Raw genomic sequence first — 19712 nt, forward strand, 5'->3', positions numbered from 1 at the left:
CTTGTCGAGGAAAAGATGTTCATTGTCAGGAAGACTCCTTCAGCTTGTTTGACTCAATTCCTCAATCCATGAGATTTATTGAGTCTGGATTCAATGTTGATTACCCAATGAGCATGCATTTTTGTCCGGATATAGCATGTTTGGCCTATCCTGAGGATGACACTCGAACTTTACAGGCTTGATGCTGGGATGCTAAGTCATATCTGTGACTCGTTGTAAACAACTATGGGACGCTGTCTACGGGACAGAAGAACGGAAGGTCATCAGAAATAGGAGCAGGCTTTGGCCATAAGGACCCTGGAGACTGATCCTCTATTCAAAAAGTTCATGGCTGATCATCGACCTCAACTTCACTTTCCCACCCGAGCTCCATATCCCTTGACTCCATTTGCGTCAGCCTTGTATATAATCAAAGACTCAGCATTCACAGAACTCTGGGGCAGAAAACTCCAAGGATTCACAACCCTCTGAGTGAAGACATTCATCCTCAGCTCGGTCTTAAATGGCCGACCCCTTATCCTGAGTCTATGCCTCCAAGTCCTAGACACTCCAGCCAGGGGGAAAACAACCTCTCAGCATCTACCCTGGCAATCCCTTCAGAATCTTGTATATTTCCATGAGATCACCTCTTATTCTTCTAAACTCCAGAGAGTACAGGCTCATTCTGCACAATCTCTCAACACAGGACAGCCCGCTCATTGCATCTTGGAGGCCAGACTGCCCATGGCATTGATTGTGGTGGGCAATACTGGATTGGAGGCAGATTCTCTTCGGTGAAAGACTTTAGTGAAACAATTGTAATTTGTATAACAACGCACAGCTTTGCTGAGTATTTTTGCTGCTGAAACTGGCTCGGAAATACCAACAAAACACGTAATTTCTAGGCTGCTGTTTCCATACCATAATCAACACACCAAGTGTTCACACCTCGTCTGCAGGTCGGATGTTAAAGTGACAGCAAATCCATCATTACAATATCATGATGAGGTTGAGTCAATAATCAAAAAGGCTAATGGAATGTCGGTCTTTGTATCTGGAGGACAATATATAAGGGTTTATAAGTTATGCTACCACTACCCAAAACATTGGCTAGACCAAACCTGGTGTACTGTGAGCAGTTCTGGGCAGCACATCTTAGGAATGATATGTTGACCTTGGAGGGAGTGCAGCGTATGTTTACCAGAATGATACCCGGACTTCAAGGCTTAAGTTCAATGTAGAGCTTAAACAAATTGGCTTGTATTCCCTAGAATTTAGAAGGTTAAGGGGTGATCTGATCCAAATTTTCAGGATATTAAGGGAAACAGATAGGGTAGATAGAGAGAAAATATTTCCGCTTGTTGTGGATTCAAGGACTAGGGGGCATAGTCTAAAAATGTGAGACAGACATTTCAGGTGTGAAATTAGGAAACACTTCTACACACAACGGATGGGAGAACTTTTGAACTCTCTTCCATCAATGGCAATTGGAGCTAGGTCAATTATAAATCTTAAATCTGAGATTGGTAGCGTTTTGCTAACTAAAGATATTGTGGGATATGGGGCAAGGGTGCGTATCTGTACTTAGGCTCGAGGGGCTGAAAGGCCTACTCCTGTTCTTATGTTCCTACATTCCTATGTTCAAACTGCAATGGATAAGGCATGAATTCTTGAAGGTATGAATTGCAGTGCCTCAGAAAAAAGCAGATGGGTTCAATCTTCATCTTAGGAAATGCATTACATTAATAATTCGGGAGAGTATAATTTAAATGTTTGAATAATTTTATTTTCACTTGAGGCAAACAGATGTATGTCTGCGATTGTATCTTCAAACCTGTTCAGTCGCAATGCCCAGAAAATGTCCTCTGTGGAACGATTGACTACATGCCTGTTATCTCACTCGCCAGATAACTTCTCCAACGGCAGGAAGTAGAACAGAACCGTTATCAGATTGGATGTTGCAAATAGGGAAGTGGTGGCAGGCCAGTTAGGCAGGAGATATATTATAATACTGAGATCTCGACATTCTTATGTGCACATTGTGTTTGAATATTTAACCCTTCCATTGTCAAATCAACCGGCATTGTAAATATTAGTTTTCATTTTTTTAGACAATATGGCAGAATGTTGTTCTGTCCCCAGGAATAGATATTAATGCCACTGCTCTTTTTTACATAGACTTTGATTGGATTTGGTAATAAAGGCATCATTTCAACGTTTGCAGCTGACACGAAATTTGGAACAGACGGAAACAATGAGCAGGTTCTGGAAACTGATTTAATATAAATTTTCAATCAGGAATTGGATACATCCTTGGAAAGGAAACTTTGGCAGGGCTATGGTGAAAGAGCAGGTGAGTGGGAACAGTTGGATAGCTCTTGCAAAGAACTGCCACAGGCACCATTGGCCGAATAGTTACTTCCCACTGTAAACACAATTTGGCAATCGAAGAGATCTACTACAGCCTTCTGAGCTGATTCGCAACATAATCCAATTACTCTTCATTATCCGTGCTCAATAATTACGAGTTTACAAGCAGTTTGCGCCACTGGATTTTTGCTCAGGTACAATCGCGTTGCCATGACGTTGTGTTTCAAGGGAAAGAGAATAGAAGAGTTATTCGCTAAGAGAGAAAATATGATCATCCGCCATGTTGCAATGAATTGGAGTGAGGAGCGGAAAGTAGACGGACAGGACCAGAAAAAGTAACGATCTGGAAGTAGAGCAATGCCGAGGTCATAATCCGTTGCTTAGGTAGCACAACAGCTGCAGAAGGAAGTGCCAACAAAACCATTTAATGAGGGTAAAATGTATCGTAAAAAAATCCTGTCAGTAGCACAGCATTCGTTTTTGTCAGGTTTCCTGAATTGTAGGTGTAGTTTGCTGAGAATTGTCTTTAATGGTGTTGCCCTTTTCTCCCTTTACTGCAACCCTGTGATTGATATATGGAACGTAGAGTCAGTGAAACAATTCCATCTGTAATAGCAGTAAGAGTAAATTGCATGCTTTGAATACCCACATATTTTAATGATGCATAACAAAAAACTCTTCCAGATATCTTATGGCTGCAATGCGAAGGAAAATTTCAAAGATACTGTAAAGCTCCCACTTCCTATTGCTGCACTAACCCTACTCTTAATTCAATGACATGAAAGCAGGAAGTAAGGAGCAGGCTCTTGCTGTGTGAACGCAGTGGCTGCAGAATTTATCAGTTCTGAGTGGACCTCAACAGAAACTGGCCGCTTCAGAAATAGTGAAAGATTTCTCCTCTGATGAGATTCCATATTTCATGATACCTGTGAGTGGTGAATATTAACCTGTTCAGACAGTAAGTTATTGTTACATCTCGGTAACGGGAACTGTACTTTATTTGATTTCTTCCAATGCTGTCAACTCTGGTTTAAAATTGTTTAGTTATCTTCTGTACAGTACGCAGTGTAGTTAAACAGGCATTACAGGTGATTGTAAAAGCTGACATTCAAGCGTATGGCTTTATCAGCAGGACTACAGTGGAAGTTTGCAACACATAACAGGGCCATTGAATTCATTCTGTCTCTGCTGGCTGTTTGTTGCAGCTAGCCGGAACACATCCTAATATCCTGCTGCTTCCCCACAGCCCCTGGGTTTTCATCTGATTAAAACGTTTATTCACTTAAAACATTACACGTGGCTATGTACAGTGCTTGCGCTTGCTGCTGGCCCTGACACTTCATCCAGATCCCTCCAGTTATTCCTCGACTTTCAATTAATATTTAGTGACTGTAATTTCTATAGTCGTGGCTGCTTATTGTCGTTCCATCAATTATATTATTAGTAGGGCAGTAGCAGCGTGCACACAACATTGGCTAATGGACAATAAGCACAGTGGTGCTGCACGCGTGTTTATCAGCCTTGGGGGGAGAACTTCGTGGTGTTCCTCAAACATCGGTTATTGAGAACGCTGCTCTTTTTAAGATACATTAATGACCTGGACTCGATTATAAAGGGCATAGTTTCAAATGGGCAGGCACATGCCATCTGAAATATAATGCAGAGAAATGTGACGTGAAGCATTTGCGAAGAACTATGAGACACAATACACATTCAATGGTTCTGTTTAAAAGGAAGTGCAGTAGCAAAGAGAATTGGCAGTTCACATTGACAATTGTGACGATGACAGGACAAGTAGATACGGCTGATAAATAAAATCATACGGCAGCTGGGCTTTGTAAAGAGAGGCACAAAGTAAATTAAAATGAACACATAACAACATAAGAAATAGGAGCAGGAGTAGGACATTCGGACCCTCAAACCTGCTCCGCCATTCAACAGCTGATTTTCAAACTAAACTCAACTTTCCTGCACTACACCCATATCGATTGATTCCCTTAATATCCAAAAATCGGTCGATCTCTTTCTTGAATATACTCGGTTAGAGTCCAACTGTTTTATTTGAAATCACAAGCTTTTGGAGTGCTGCTCCTTCATCAGGTGACGTGGAGAGATGCCTATAGACACAGATTATATCGTCAGAGAATAATGCCAGATGATTACAGGTAATCTTTCTAACTGCCATTTATCACACCTCGGCAGAGAGATAATCACAGCAATCATCTTTGATGTAATGTTTTCCTGACTGACCTGTTTGGACACCATTCACACCTTTGATTGCTGTGATTATCTCTCTGCCGAGGTGTGATAAATGGCAGTTAGAAAGATTACCTGTAATCATCTGGCATTATTCTCTGACTATATAATCTGTGTCTATAGGCATCTCTCCACTTCACCTGACGAAGGAGCAGCGCTCCGAAAGCGTGTGATTTCAAATAAAACTGTTGGACTATAACCTGGTGTTGTGGTGACTTCTTACATTTGTCCACCCCAGTCCAACACCGGCATCTCCACACCTTGAAGATACTCAACGACTGAGCCTCCAGAACCCTCAGGGGTGCAGAACTGCAATGATTCACTACACTCTGAGAGAAGACATTTTTCAACTCAGTCCTAAACGGTGCCCCACTTATTCTGAGACTGTAACCCCAATTCTAGATTCCCCAACGAGGGGAAACATACTCCCTGCATCTACCATGTCAATCCCCTTAAAAATGTGTATGTTTCAATTAGATCACCTCTCATTCTTCTAAAATCTAGGGAATATAGGTCTCAATCTCTCCTCACTGGACAATCACCACATCTCACGAATCAGTCTGGTGAACCTTTGTTGCACCTCCTTTATGACAGGTATATCCCTACATAGGTAAGCAGAGCAAAACTGCACATAATAGATGTGGTCTAAACAAGGACCGATGAAATTGCTTTAAGATGTCATCACACCTATACTCAAATCCTCTTGTAATAAATGCCAACATATCATTTGCTTCCCAAATTGCTTGATGTAGCTGCATGTTAACTTTCAATCATTAGTGCACAAGGACACCCAGGTCCCTCTGAACACCAACATGTCCCCCGCGAGAATCGGCGGGAATCGCGGGCTGAGCGGCTGTATAAAGGCTCCAGAGACACAGATAAGGTCTCAGTGCGAGAATCGGCGGGAATCGCAGGCTGAGCGGCTGTATAAATGGTGTGGAGATGCCGGAGTAGCCACCAGAAACTGATAGCCAAGTTCTGCACCCATGAGGACGGCCTCACCGAGATCTTGGGTTCATGTCACGCTACATGTAACCCCACCTGATGCAGGGTCATCCAGACTCGAGTCGACATTGGCTTGTTCTCTCTACACAGATGCGGCCGGACCTGCTGTGATTGCCAGCCAAAAAAAATGTTTTTTGTCTGTTTTTTTGCTTTTCATACAGACCCCAGCATCTGCAATATTTGACCCCTTGTGACCCCACCTCATTGTTCTTTGATGTAATGTTTCCCTGACTGACCTGTTTGGACACCATTCACACCTTTGACTGCTGTGATTATCTCTCTGCCGAGGTGTGATAAATGGCAGTTGGAAAGGTTACATGTAAACATCTGACATGATTCTCTGACTATATAAGCTGTGTCTTTATGCATTTCTCCACTTCACCTGAAGGAGGAGCAGCGCTCCGAAAGCTTGTGATTTCAAATTAAGCTGTTGGACTATAACCTGGTGTTGTGTGACTTCTTACGGCTGTATAAAGGCTCCAGAGACCAGGTAAGGCCTCAGTGCGAGAATCGGCGGGAATCGCGAGCCGAGCGGCTGTCTAAAGGCTCCAGAGACCAGGTAAGGCCTCAGTGCGAGAATCAGCGGGAATCGCGGGCTGAGCGGCTGTATAAAGGCTCCCGAGACCCAGGTAAGGCCTCAGTGCGAGAATCGGCGGGAATCGCGGGCTGAGCGGCTGTATAAAGGCTCCAGAGACCAGGTAAGGCCTCAGTGTGAGAATCGACGGGAATCGCAGGCTGAGCGGCTGTATAAAGGCTCCAGAGACCAGGTAAGGCATCAGTGCGAGAATCGGCGGGAATCGCGGGCTGAGCGGCTGTATAAAGGCTCCCAAGACCCAGGTAAGGCCTCAGTGCGAGAATCGTCGGGAATCGCGGGCTGAGCGGCTGTATAAAGGCTCCAGAGACCAGGTAAGGCCTCAGTGCGAGAATCGGCGGGAATCGCGGGCTGAGCGGCTGTATAAAGGCTCCAGAGACCAGGTAAGGCCTCAGTGCAAGAATCGGCGGGAATTGCGGACTGAGCGGCTGTATAAATGCTCCCGAGACCCAGGTAGGTTTAACAATCTCCAGTCTTGGAACTCGGAGGGAAGGAGAGAGGTAAAAAGCAATCCAAGTGTGACGTCACCAGAAAGCGGGTAATTGATTGGTTGGTAAGTATTTCTCCCTTTTTAAGCTTAAATCTCTTTGGTTTATAGTTTCTAAGGTGTGATATTCACCAGCTGGAATCGGGGCAGAGCGTATTTAAGATTAATATTAATAAATTTAATTAATTACATAGAATGGGAGATCAGGTGATGTGTGGCTGCTGCAATATGTGGGAGCTGGTGGACACCATTGATGCTCACGATGATCACATTTGCAGTAAGTGTTGGCTGCTCGAGGAATTCCGGCTCCATGTTGAAGAGCTGGAGTCCGAGCTTCAAACACTGAGACACATCATGGAGGGGGAGAGTTACCTGAACTCTGTGTGTCACGAGGTATTCACGCCAATTAGATTAATTAATTCAGATGTAGTCCATGGCCAGGGTCAGGATGGTGTGACTAGAATTTTGGCAGGTACGGGGATCCAGGAGGTAGTGTTGGAGGAACCACAGCCCTTGCACTTGTCCAACAGGTTCGAGGCTCTTACTCCCTGTGAGGATGGGAACAGGGACTGCGGGGAGGATGAACAACGTGGCGACAGCACCGTGGAGCGGGGGGGCCATTCAAGTGGGGTGAGTTAAAAGAAATGTCGTAGTGGTAGGGGATAGTATCGTTAGGGGGATAGATAGAGTTCATTGCAGCCGAGAGCGAGAGTCCCGAAGGCTGTGTTGCCTGCCCGGTGCCAGGGTTAAGGACATCTCCTCTGGACTGGAGAGAAACTTGGAGTGGGCGGGGGGAAGATACAGTTGTCGTGGTCCATGTTGGCACCAACGACATAGATAGCACAAGGAAGGAGGTTCTGCTGAGTGAGTTTGAGCAGCTAGGGGCCAAATTAAAAAGCAGAACCACAAGGTGGATTATTACCTGAGCCACGAGCGAATTTGGCTAGGACAAATAAAATTAGAGAGTTAAATGCGTGGCTCAAAGACTGGTGTGGGAGAAATGGGTTTTGATTCCTTGGACACTGGCACCAGTACTGGTGCAGAAGGGAGCTGTTCCGTTGGGACGGGCTTCACTTGGCCAGAGCTGGGACGAGAGTCCTGGCGGATCATATAACTAGGGCTGTAGAGAGGGCTTTAAACTAACTAGTGGGGGGGGAGGTTCCTAGAGAGCAAATAATAAAAATGACAACAGAGAAGGTCATAGACTTAGGTAGAAGTGGGGAAATTAAAAACCAGAGCATGTCAGGAAGTGGCAGAAGGTATGGAGTATAATGTAAAGCAATAAAAAGGGCAAAAGCAGGAACTAAGTGTCACAAAATATCTTTGAAAGTTCTCCATCTGAATGCACGTAGCATTCGTAACAAAATAGACGAGTTAATGGCACAAATAACTACATATGGGTATGATCTTGTGGCCATTACAGAAACATGGCTGCAGGGTGATGCACTATCAATTGCTACAAAAGACTGGAGATTGAGTAAGTAATAAACAGGCTTTTATTACCAAAGAACAGAGCATGCCTCTTGGGGTTGCCTGGTATCCAAAAGGGCCGGAGGCTTCTGAGCAGCGACCTTTATACCCAGCCATGAGGGTGGAGCCAGGGGCGGAGTCAGCTGAGGCATGCACAGACAAGTACAACAATACTAACAACAGTGGTTTACCACATTCACCCCTTGTTTAGAATTGAGTCCGGCGGGGTGAAGTGCACTAAAAATTCGTGTACTGAAGTCTATCAGGAGGCCTTGTAAGCCGTCCTGAGCGTCGCAGCAGCGGCGGTGATGGTGCAGCATCCAACGTTGAACCCGGTGTCTCGTTCAGAGGAGGAGTAGCAGGTGGCGGACCCTGGGGCTGCTGCATGCCGTCTACAGGGGTCAGAGCATGGGTAATGGGAGGTAGCGATGGTGGTCTCTCAGAGGCACCCGAAGGTGCGAGGTCTCGTGCGGGGACTGTGTCCTGGGGGTAGGCAGGAGTAGCGGTGGGTGGCGAAGAGGGTGTTTCAGGAGCACCTGCAGGTGCGAGGTCTCGAATGGAGACTGTGTCCTCCCGCCCGTCCGGGTACACCACGTAAGCATACTGCGGGTTAGCGTGGAGGAGGCTCACCCTCTCGACCAGGGGGTCCGCCTTATGGGTCCTCACGTGCTTCCGCAGTAGGACGGGACCTGGAGAAGTCAGCCATGTTGGTAGCGAAATCCCCGACGTGGACTTCCTGGGGAAGGAGAACATTCTCTCGTGAGGAGTGGCATTGGTGGGTGTACAGAGCAGCGACCGAATGGAATGGAGCACCGCAGGGAGGACCTCCTGCCAGCGGGAGGTCGGAAGGCCCTTAGATTTTAAGTTTAAAAGGACTGCCTTCCAGAGTGTCGCATTCTCCCTTTCCACCTGGCCGTTACCCCGGGGGTTGTAGCTGGTGGTCCTGCTTGTAGCAATGCCTCTCGCGAGCAGGTACTGCCGAAGTTCGTCGCTCATAAAAGATGAGCCCCTGTCGCTATGGATATAGCTAGGGAAACCGAACAAGGCGAAGAGGTCATTCAGACATTTAATGACCGTGGTACTGGTCATGTCCGAGCAAGGGATGGCAAACGGGAAACGGGAGTACTCATCAATTATATTGAGGAAGTACACATTGCGGTCAGAGGAGGGGAGGGGCCCTTTAAAATCGATGCTCAGCCGCTCGAAGGGGCGCGTGGCTTTGATCAGGCTCGCTCTGTCTGGCCTATAAAAATGCGGCTTGCACTCGGCACAGATCTGGCAGTTCCTGGTCATGGTCCTGACCTCCTCGATGGAGTAGGGCAGGTTACGGGATTTGATAAAATGGAAGAACCTGGTGACCCCCGGGTGGCAGAGGTCATTGTGGAGGGTCTGTAGCCTATCAACCTGCGCGTTGGCGCACGTACCACGTGATAGGGCATCTGGGGGCTCATTGAGTTTCCCGGGCCGGTACAAGATATCGTAATTGTAGGTGGAGAGTTCGATTCTCCACCTTAAGATCTTGTCATTCTTGATTTTGCCCCGCTGCTTATTATGAAACATAAAAGCCACTGAACGCTGGTCAGTGAGCAGGGTAAATCGTTTTCCGGCCAGGTAATGCCGCCAATGTCGCACGGCTTCCACAATGGCCTGGGCCTCCTTTTCGACAGAGGAGTGTCGAATCTCGGGGCCCTGGAGGGTCCTTGAGAAAAAGGCCACGGGTCTCCCCGCCTGGTTAAGGGTTGCAGCTAGGGCAAAGTCGGATGCGTCGCTCTCCACTTGAAAAGGAAGGGACTCATCCACAGCGTGCATTGTGGCCTTCGCAATGTCTCCTTTTATGAGGGTGAAGGCTGCACAGGCCTCTGCTGTCAGGGGGAAGGAGGCGGACTTGATGAGGGGTCGGGCTTTATCCGCATAGTTGGGCACCCACTGCGCATAGTAAGAGAAAAACCCCAGGCATCTCTTCAGTGCTTTCTGGCAGTGGGGGAGGGGGAGCTCCATAAGGGGGCGCATTCTATCGGGGTCTGGGCCGATGACTCCGTTCTCCACTACGCAGCCAAGAATAGCAAGGCGCGTAGTACGAAACATACATTTGTCTTTGTTGTATGTGAGATTCAGCCGCTGGGCCGTCCGGAGGAATTTCTCTAGATTAACGTCGTGGTCCTGCTGGTCGTGGCCGCAGATGGTGACGTTGTCTAGATATGGGAAAGTGGCCTGGAGCGCGTTCTGGTCAACCATCCAGTCCATCTCCCGTTGGAAGACAGAAACTCCGTTGGTGACGCCGAAGGGAACTCTGAGAAAGTGATAGAGCCGACCGTCAGCTTCAAAAGCTGTGTACTGGCGGTCCTCAGCCCTGATGGGGAGCTGGTGGTATGCCGACTTCAGATCAATCGTCGAGAACACCCGGTATTGTGCTATCTGATTGACCATGTCAGATATGCGGGGGAGTGGATATGCATCCAGCTGGGTGTAGCGGTTGATCGTCTGGCTGTAGTCAATAACTAGGCGCTGTTTGCCGCCAGCCTTCACCACCACCACTTGTGCTCGCCATGGGCTATTGCTGCTCTCGATAATCCCTTCCTTCAGGAGTCTCGCTACCTCGGATTTAATGAAACCCCTATCCCCGGCACTGTAACGCCTACTTTTGGTAGCGATGGGCTTACAGTCGCGGGTGAGGTTAGCGAACAAGGAGGGGGGGGAGACTTTAAGGGTGGAGAGGCTGCAAATGGCGCGCGGCGGGCGATTTAAAAACTGCTGGCTGCAGACTGTGAGAGGGGGGAGGGGTCCACCATACGCTAAAGTGACACTCTTAAGGTGGCACTGAAAATCCAACCCCAGTAGGACGGCAGCGCAGAGATGGGGCAGGACCAGAAGTTTAAAATTTTTGTATTCAGTACCCCGCACTGAAAGAGTCACCATACAGTAGCCACCGACGTCCGCTGACTGGGCTTTGGAAGCCATAGAGATGCGATGACGCGTCGGCAGGACCGGGAGAGAGTAACTGCGCACCGTGTCGGGGTGTATAAAACTCTCCGTGCTCCCGCTGTCAAAAAGGCAGGTAGTGGCGCAGCCGTTTACCGTAATGTCCATCATGGACCTGGACAGTTGATGCGGGAGAGATTGATCCAGCGTCACGGAAGCCAGCGTATGTTCAAGCGTGTCGATGCGGTCGTCCGATGAGGCGGTGGTGGAGTCCGGGTCCCGCGTAACCAAAGTCGGAGGCGTCCAAGATGGCGGACAAAATGGCGGCGCCCACGGTCCCCACGCGGCTGGGGGAGCCCAAGATGGCGGACAAGATGGCTGCGCCCACGGTTCGCACGCAGCGCTGCTGACGTTAGCGGTCTTCCCTTTGCAGGCGCTAACGTAGTGACCTTTCTTCCCGCAGCCGGAGCAGGTAGCATTCTTCGCGGGGCAGCGTGCTCTAGGTTGTTTAGCTTGGCCACAAAAATAGCATTTTTGTGCCTTGGACATCGCTGCAGCAGTTGGAGGTGGCGGTCCCATGGCCCAAGATTGCGGCGTCCACGGCGCGGGGCGATGAGGGGAGAAAGCGTCCATATTTCTGTGGGCCGCGTCGAGCGAGAGCGCGAGGGAGTCTGCCTTTGTCAGGTCTATTTCACCCTTCTCCAGCAGCCTCTGCCGGGAGTAGTCGGACCTTAGACCCGCAACGAAAGCGTCTCGTATCAGTCCCTCCGCATGTGCCGCGGCCGATACTTCCTTGCAGTCGCAGCCGCGTCCGAGTACCCGCAGTGCCCGTAGGAAGGCTTCCACCGATTCCCCGGGCTGCTGTCTGCGAGATCTTAAAAGGTGCCTGGCATAGACCGTGTTAACCGGGCGTGCATACTGCCCTTTCAGTAGGTCGATAGCCGCCGCGTAGGTCGTCGCATCTTGGATTAAAGTATAGACTTGGTGGCTCACCTTCGAGGCCAGGATTTTCAGTTTATTTTCATCAAGAGTCACGGTCGAGGCTTCCAGATACGCCTCAAAGCAACGCAGCCATTGTGCGAATTTAGTCGACGAACCCGCTTCTTGGGGGTCTAGGTCCAGGCATGTTGGTCTGAGGGCTCGCAGCAGCGCCTGCTGCTCAGCGTTTTGTGCCATCGGTTGATCAGCATCCGCAGCCAACATTTAACTTTGGTAATAAAATTGATGCACTATCAATTGCTACAAAAGACTGGAGATTGAGTAAGTAATAAACAGGCTTTTATTACCAAAGAACAGAGCATGCCTCTTGGGGTTGCCTGGTATCCAAAAGGGCCGGAGGCTTCTGAGCAGCGACCTTTATACCCAGCCATGAGGGTGGAGCCAGGGGCGGAGTCAGCTGAGGCATGCACAGACAAGTACAACAATACTAACAACAGTGGTTTACCACACAGGGTGACAATGCCTGGGAATTAAACATACCAGGTTATTTAACGATCAGGAAGGACAGGCAGGAATGAAGGGGAGCTGGGTGGCTATGTTAATAAGGGAAGGAATCACTATAATACAGAGAAATGATATTGGGTCAAAAGATCAGGATAATGAAACAGTTTGGGTGGAGGTAAGGAATAATAAGGTGAAAAAAACACTAGTGGGCATAGTCTATAGGCCTCCGAACAGTTGCAACTCTGTTGGACGGTGTATCAATCAGGAAATAGTTGAGGCTTGTAATAAGGGAGAATCTATAATTACGGGGGATTTTAACTATCATATTAATTGGACAAATCAAATTGGGCAGGGCTCCCTTGAGGATGAGTTAATTGAATGTATTAGGGATGGGTTTCTTGAGCAGTATGTAACTGAACTGACCAGAGGGCAAGCAACCTTAGATCTGGTCCTGTGTATCGAGACAGGATTAATGAAAAATGTCCTAGTAAAGGATCCCCTTGGAATGAGTGACCATAACATGGTTGAATTCCATATTCAATTAGAGGGTGAGAAGGTTGGATCTCAAACAAGCGTGCTAAGCTTGAATAAAGGAGACTATGAAGGTATGAGAGAAGAATTGAGTAGAGTGGATTGGGAAAATAGATTAAAGGGTAAGACGATACATGATCAGTGGTGTACATTTAAGGAGCTATTTTACAACTTCCAAAAAAATTTATTCCACTGAGAAGAAAAGGGTGTAAAAGAAAAGACAGCCATCCGCGGCTAAGTAAAGAAATTAAGGATAGTATTTGACTAAAAACAAGGGCATATAAGGTAGCCAAATCTAGTGGGAGGATAGAGGATTGGGAAAACTTTAAAAGACAGCAAAAAATAACAAAAAGATTGATTAAGAAAGGGAAGGTAGATTATGAAAGTAAATTAGCAAAAAGTATATAAACAGATAGTAAGAGTTTTTAAAGTTATATAAAAAGAAAAAGGGTGGCTGAAGTAAATGTTGGTCCCTTAGAGGATGAGACCGGGAAATTAATGGTGGGAAATATGGAGATGGCAAAAACACTGAATGAATATTTTGTATCAGTCTTTACAGTAGAAGACACTAAGAATATCCCAACACTGGACAAACAGGGGGCTAAAGGGGGGGAGGAGCTAATCACGATCAAAACCACTAAGGAAGTGGTACTCGGTAAAATAATCGGACTCAAGGCAGATAAATCACCTGGACCTGATGGCTTACATCCTAGGGTCTTGAGGGAAGTGGTGGTAGGGATTGTGGATGCATTGGTAATAATTTTCCAAAACTCCCTGGACTCGGCAAAGGTCCCGGCAGACTGGAAAACTGCTAATGTAACACCCTTATTTAAAAAGGGCAGTAGACAGAAGGCTGGAAACTATAGACCGGTTACCCTAACATCTGTGGTAGGTAAAATTTTGGAGTCCATTATTAAGGAGACAGTAACAGGACATTTGGATAATCATAATTTAATAGGACAAAGTCAGCATGGTTTTATGAAGGGGAAGTCATGTTTAACAAATTTGCTGGAGTTCTTTGAGGAAGTAACATACAGGCCTAGAAATTCAGTGCCCTTAGCGCCGATTTTGCAGCGCTAGAGGGCCTAGCGCTGCAATTGGCGCCGGCGCCGAAATTGCCTGGGGCCCTTCCGCCGCGGTAGACCGGTAGCGCTGCGCCGGCACCGATGATGTCATCGGTGTGCGCAGCGTCCCGGTTGCCATGCCGACGGGCACCAGCGCCGAAATTCAGTTGCGGCCGCCTCGCCCGTGGCAGCCGCAACTAAGACTCTGGCAACAGAGTCTTACATGACTTTGCGCCGGCGCATTAAAGGCACCGCGGCGGCCGGCCGCTTTCCCGCCGGCCGCCTGGCCGCAGCTCCCTCCCCGGACTTCCCCACCCCCCGGAACAGAAGCAAGCCCGGCACTTGTCCGAGGTGCCGGGCTCATTTTTAAAAAGATTTTCGCGGGCCGCGGTCGGGTGCAGGCAGCTCCTCCTTAAGGGAAGGAGGAGGCCTGCACTTCCCGAACCTGCCGCACCGCAGCGGGCGCCGCAGCGCCGGAATAGCGCCGATATTCAGCGCGTAGCGCCAGTTTTCAGGCGCAAAAGGCTCTCAGCAGCGCCGGCAGCCGTTTGGGCGCAGAATTGGTGAATTTTGGGCCCGACCAGCGCGACTTAGCTCCAGCACTAACTTCCGGCGCTAAAGCCCTGGCTGCGCCAAAACTCAATTTCTAGGCCATAGGGTGGATAAAAGGGAACCTGTGGTCTTAGTGTATTTAGACCTCCAAAAGGCATTTGACAAGGTGCCACACAAAATATTATTGCTTAAGATAAAAAAATCACAGGATTGGGTGTAATATTCTGGCATGGATAGAAGATTGGCTATCTAACAGAAGGCAGAGAGTTGGGAGAAATGGTTCATTCTCACTGGCAATCAGTAACTAGTGGTGTTCCGAAGGGGTCAGTGCTCTTTACTCTTTTCAATCTATATTAACGATTTGCAGGAGGGGACCGAGTGTAACATATCAAAGCTTGCAGATGATATTAAGATGGGAGGGAAAGCAGTGAGTGAGGAGGACATAAAAAACCTGCAAGGGGACATAGACAGGCTAAGTAAGTGGGCAGAGATTTGGCAGATGGAATACAATACTGGAAAGTGTGAGGTTATGCACTTTGTCAGGAAAAATCGTAGAGCAATTTATTATCTTAATGGCAAGAAACTGGAAAATACTGAAGTACAAAGGGATCTGGGGTCCTGGTGCACGAAACTCAAAAGATAAGTATGCAGGTGCAGCAAGTGATTAAGAAGGCCAATGGAATGTTGGCTTTCATTGCTAGGGAGATAGAACATAAAAATAGGGAGGTATTGCTTCAGTTGTACAAGGTATTGGTGAGACCGCACCTGGAATACTGCGTACAGTTTTGCTGTCCATACATAACAAAGGACATACTTGCTCTCGAGTCAGTACAAAGAAGGTTCAATCGGTTAATCCCGGGGATGAGGGGATGGACATATGAGGAGAGGTTGAGTAGATTGGGACTCTACTCATTGGAGTTCAGAAGAATGAGAGGCGTTCTTATTGAAACATATAAGATTGAGAAGGGGTTGGATCAGGTGGATGCGGCAAAGATGTTCCCGATGATGGGTGAAAGTAGAACTAGAGGGCATAGTCTTGGAATAAGCGGCTGCTCTTTCAAAACTGAGATGAGGAGGAACTACTTCACTCAGAGGGATGTAGTTACATGGAATATGCTGCCCCAAAAAGCTGTAGAAGCTATATCATTACAGAAATTTAAAACACAAACAGACAGTTTCCTAGAAGCAAAGGGAATTAAGGGTTATGGGGAGCGGGCAGGAATTTGGACATGAGTCTAGGTTCGGATCGGTCATGGCCCTGTGGGTAGTGGAGCGGGCCCAGGGGCCGTGTAGCCTGATCGTGCTCCTATTTCGTGTGTTAACTCTGTTAGATTCAGGAGATGGTTCTGTGATAGTGGATTGGCGGTTAGGATCAGATCAGCCATGATCTTATTGAATGGCGGAGCAGGCTCGAGGGGCCGATTGGCTTACTCCTGCTCCTATTTCTTATGTTATTATGTTCTTATGTTTTCTCAATTATATTAATTAAGAGTCAGTGGCAGCGTGGATATAAAATCAACTCAGGGTCAGAAAGAAGTGAGTGGTGCTGAAGGCTTGTTTTTCAGACTGGAGAGAAGTATGTAGGGGGTTCCCCATGGGTCGCTTATTGAGACCTCTGCCCTTGTTCCTATATATTAACGACCTGGACTTGGGGTTAAAGGGCATCATTTCAAATGTGCAGAGACATTGCTGCTGAAATGTAATGCAGGGAAGTGATGCCTGTTGGAAGGAAGAATGAGGTGAGGCAATGTAAATAGCTTGGTGTAATTTTAAAGTGGGTGCAGGAGCAGATATACCTGGAGGTTCTCGTAGACACATCTTTGAAGTTGGCAGGCCAATTGTAAAGGCTGATAAAAAGTATACCGTATCATGGGATTTATAAATAGACCCATAAAGTAGTGATGAATAATTATGAGGTGATGCTAAATCATTACACATCATTTTTCGGGCTAAGATGGAATATTGTGTCCAGTTCCGGACATCAGATTTTACAAAGTATGTAAAGGCCTTGGAAAGGATGCAGAGAAAATTTAACAGAATGGAACCAGATGAGGAACTTCGATGATGTGGACATAGTAGAGAAGCAGGGTGATGTTCTCTATGCAGCAGAGAAGGGCAAGGGGTTTTAATAGAGTTGTTCATAATTAGAAATTATTTTGAAAATGCAAATATGTATAACCGTTTCACTGTCCAGAGATCAACAACCAGAGGGTGCACATTTAGGGCAGATGGTAATATCGCCAGAGGGAGCGCTGCACTGTCGGAGGTGCCCTCTTTAGTATGTGATGTTAAACTGAGGCCCCTTCGTCCTCCCTCAGGTGGATGTAAGTTATCCCACACCATGATTCAATGAAGAGCATGGCAGTGGCACTGGTGTCCTGGTCATTATTCCTCACTCAGCCAACCCAAAATAGCATTTGGAAAATCCACCCGTTTGGGAAGTTGTTGCTAATTTGAGGACAAATGACTATAAGATGAAACGCATTGGAGAATAAATTATCAATATGTATATCTCGGGTACAGGTCTGAGAATAAAACGTGAAATAAGATAATTAACTGGGCAATCCTGGCACCGGCAGAATAGAAACAGAATAATTAGTCAAAGTCTTCCCTGGGCTGAATCACCAGCTGCCTGCACTTAGAGCAAGTGTGATTCAGTCATTGCAAATTTTAAGGTGTTTCCTGTGAAAACTGATATCTCTGCTGAAAGCTACTGCTGGCATTTTCACAGCAACACCATCAGTTCCCTATAATCCAAATTTCTCTGTGCAGAATAGTATAGTCCGGAAAGTCTATTTCTGTACTCCCATCGCAAAAAAGTTAGCACCTAAGATTATTGAACCATCAATTTTCACATTGTGCTCTTTGTGATCAATGTCGCAGATACTGTAAATTGTGATACAGCTCCTCTCTAATCAAAAGCGCCAGAAATCTTAGCTCATAGGACGTACCTGTAAATATATTCTGGATAACAATCAATACATTTTCAACAATGGGCCAGAAATTAGGATCGGGGGCTTGCCGCGCGTGCATGCCCCCGATGTGCACTCACCCGGCGCGCCGACATCTGAAGCCCGAGCCTGCTTGCATTTCCTGTCATTGGCCTGGTTCAGATGTCGGCGCGATGTGCATACCTGATCCACTGTCGTAGTTAGTGCGATGTGCCGGCTGGGATCAGGTGAGCACTGTGCAGCCAATCAGGGGAGGGGAAACTCATTCATGAGTTTGATAGTAAAGACTGTCAAACTCATGAAAAGTACGGGTGCCCAAAAGATTAGTTTAACTTTAATTAAAATTTAGAAAAACATCCCAATAATTAAATAAACTATAAATAAATTTTAAAAACTATTTAAAACAATTAATAACATTTTTGAAATTTTTTTTTTCTAATTCGGATCTAAAAATAAACTTACCTTACTGTAAAGTCCTTAAAAACAATGAAGCTATGGAAAAAATGAAATAATTTTAAATATTAAACCACTTACCTTCAAGAATCCACTGCTTATGCCTCCTTTTTTCATTTCCAAAAAGTTCAGGCCCTTGCACACGCGCAAACCTGTCAAAACGTTGGACCTCTTAACCCCTTAGTTTGATGGAGAGGAAATGCTGGTTTCCCGCGCATGCGCTATGCATGCTGGAATCCAGCATTTCCAAAGGGCCCACGCGTGAGTACACCGTCCGTACTCACGCGTTGGGACCGGAATTACTGGCCCAATGTATTCATTATTAAGTTTATCCGTGTCCTGCATATATGTAAGCTTATATAAATGTCTCTCTCGCTAAATGTACATATATATATATATATATATATATATGAGAGACAGAGAGAGAGAGACAGAGACAGATAGAGACAATGAGAGACAGACAGACAGAGAGAGACATAAAAAGAGAGACAGAGAGAGACAGACAGAGAGAGAGAGACAGAGAGAGCGATAGAGGGAGAAGGGCAGGGGGAGAGAGAGACAGAGAGATCGAGACACGGATGGAGAAAGAGAAAGTGAAGTACAGGGAGAGAGAGGTAGAGAGAGAGACAGATAGAGAGAGAGGGTGAGAGAGAGATACAGAGAGAGAGAGAGAGTGAGAGAGAGAGTGAGAGAGAGAGATACCACAACCTGCACCATGTCTCTGTGAAGAAAATAAAGTGTTGTTAATTATGAACGGTTTGGATACAGTGAATAAGGAACAAGGTTTCCATTGGCTAGAGGTCGGTGACCAGGGGATGCACAATTATGATAATTAGCAAAAGCATCAGAGGGGAGATGAGGATTTTTTTTAATAACCACTTATTTTGTATCTGTCTTCACTGTAAAAGACGCAAAAAGCAGACCAAAATTTCTGGGGAAGCAAGAGTCCAATTAGGGTCAGGACTTAAACTTACTAATATAAGTAGAGAAAAAGTACTAGAGAATCTAATGGGAGTAAAAGCCAACAAATCCCCTGGACCTGACGGCCTACAAGCTAGGATTCTAAAAGTGGTGGCTGAAGAGACAGTGGATGCATTGGTTTTGATCTTCCAAAATTCCCTAGATTCTGTAGAGGTCCCAGCGAATTGGAAGGTCGCAAATGTAACACGGCTTTTCCAGCAAGGAGGAAGAGAGAATACAGGGAATGACAGGCCAGTTAGCCTGACATCAGTCATCGGGGATATACTGGAATTCATTGTTACGGAAGTTGTATGAGGGCACTTGGAACATTTTAACATGTTTACGCAGAGTTAACATTGTTTTATGAAAGGGAAATCGTATTTGCCAAATTTGTTAGACTCTTTTGAGGGCAATCTGTGGATGTAGCATATTTTGATTTCCAAAAGGCATTCGATAAGGCATCACGTAAAAGGTTATTACACACGATAGGGGCTCATGGAATAACAGCAGAAAATGCTGGAAAAACTCAGCAGGCCAGGCAACATCCGTGGAGAGATAATAGAGTCAACGTTTCGGGTGAAAACCCTTTGTCGAGACTGGAAAGGCACAGGAAATGAAATAGATTAAGAGGTCAGGCTGGGAGAGAACAAAAGAGTAGTGAAGAGACATTAAGAGGTATT

The sequence above is a fragment of the Somniosus microcephalus genome, unplaced genomic scaffold, assembly GCF_052327205.1.
Source record: "Somniosus microcephalus isolate GS21.2 unplaced genomic scaffold, FLI_Smic_1.0 unresolved_chr9, whole genome shotgun sequence".
Classification (NCBI taxonomy): Eukaryota; Metazoa; Chordata; class Chondrichthyes; order Squaliformes; family Somniosidae; genus Somniosus; species Somniosus microcephalus.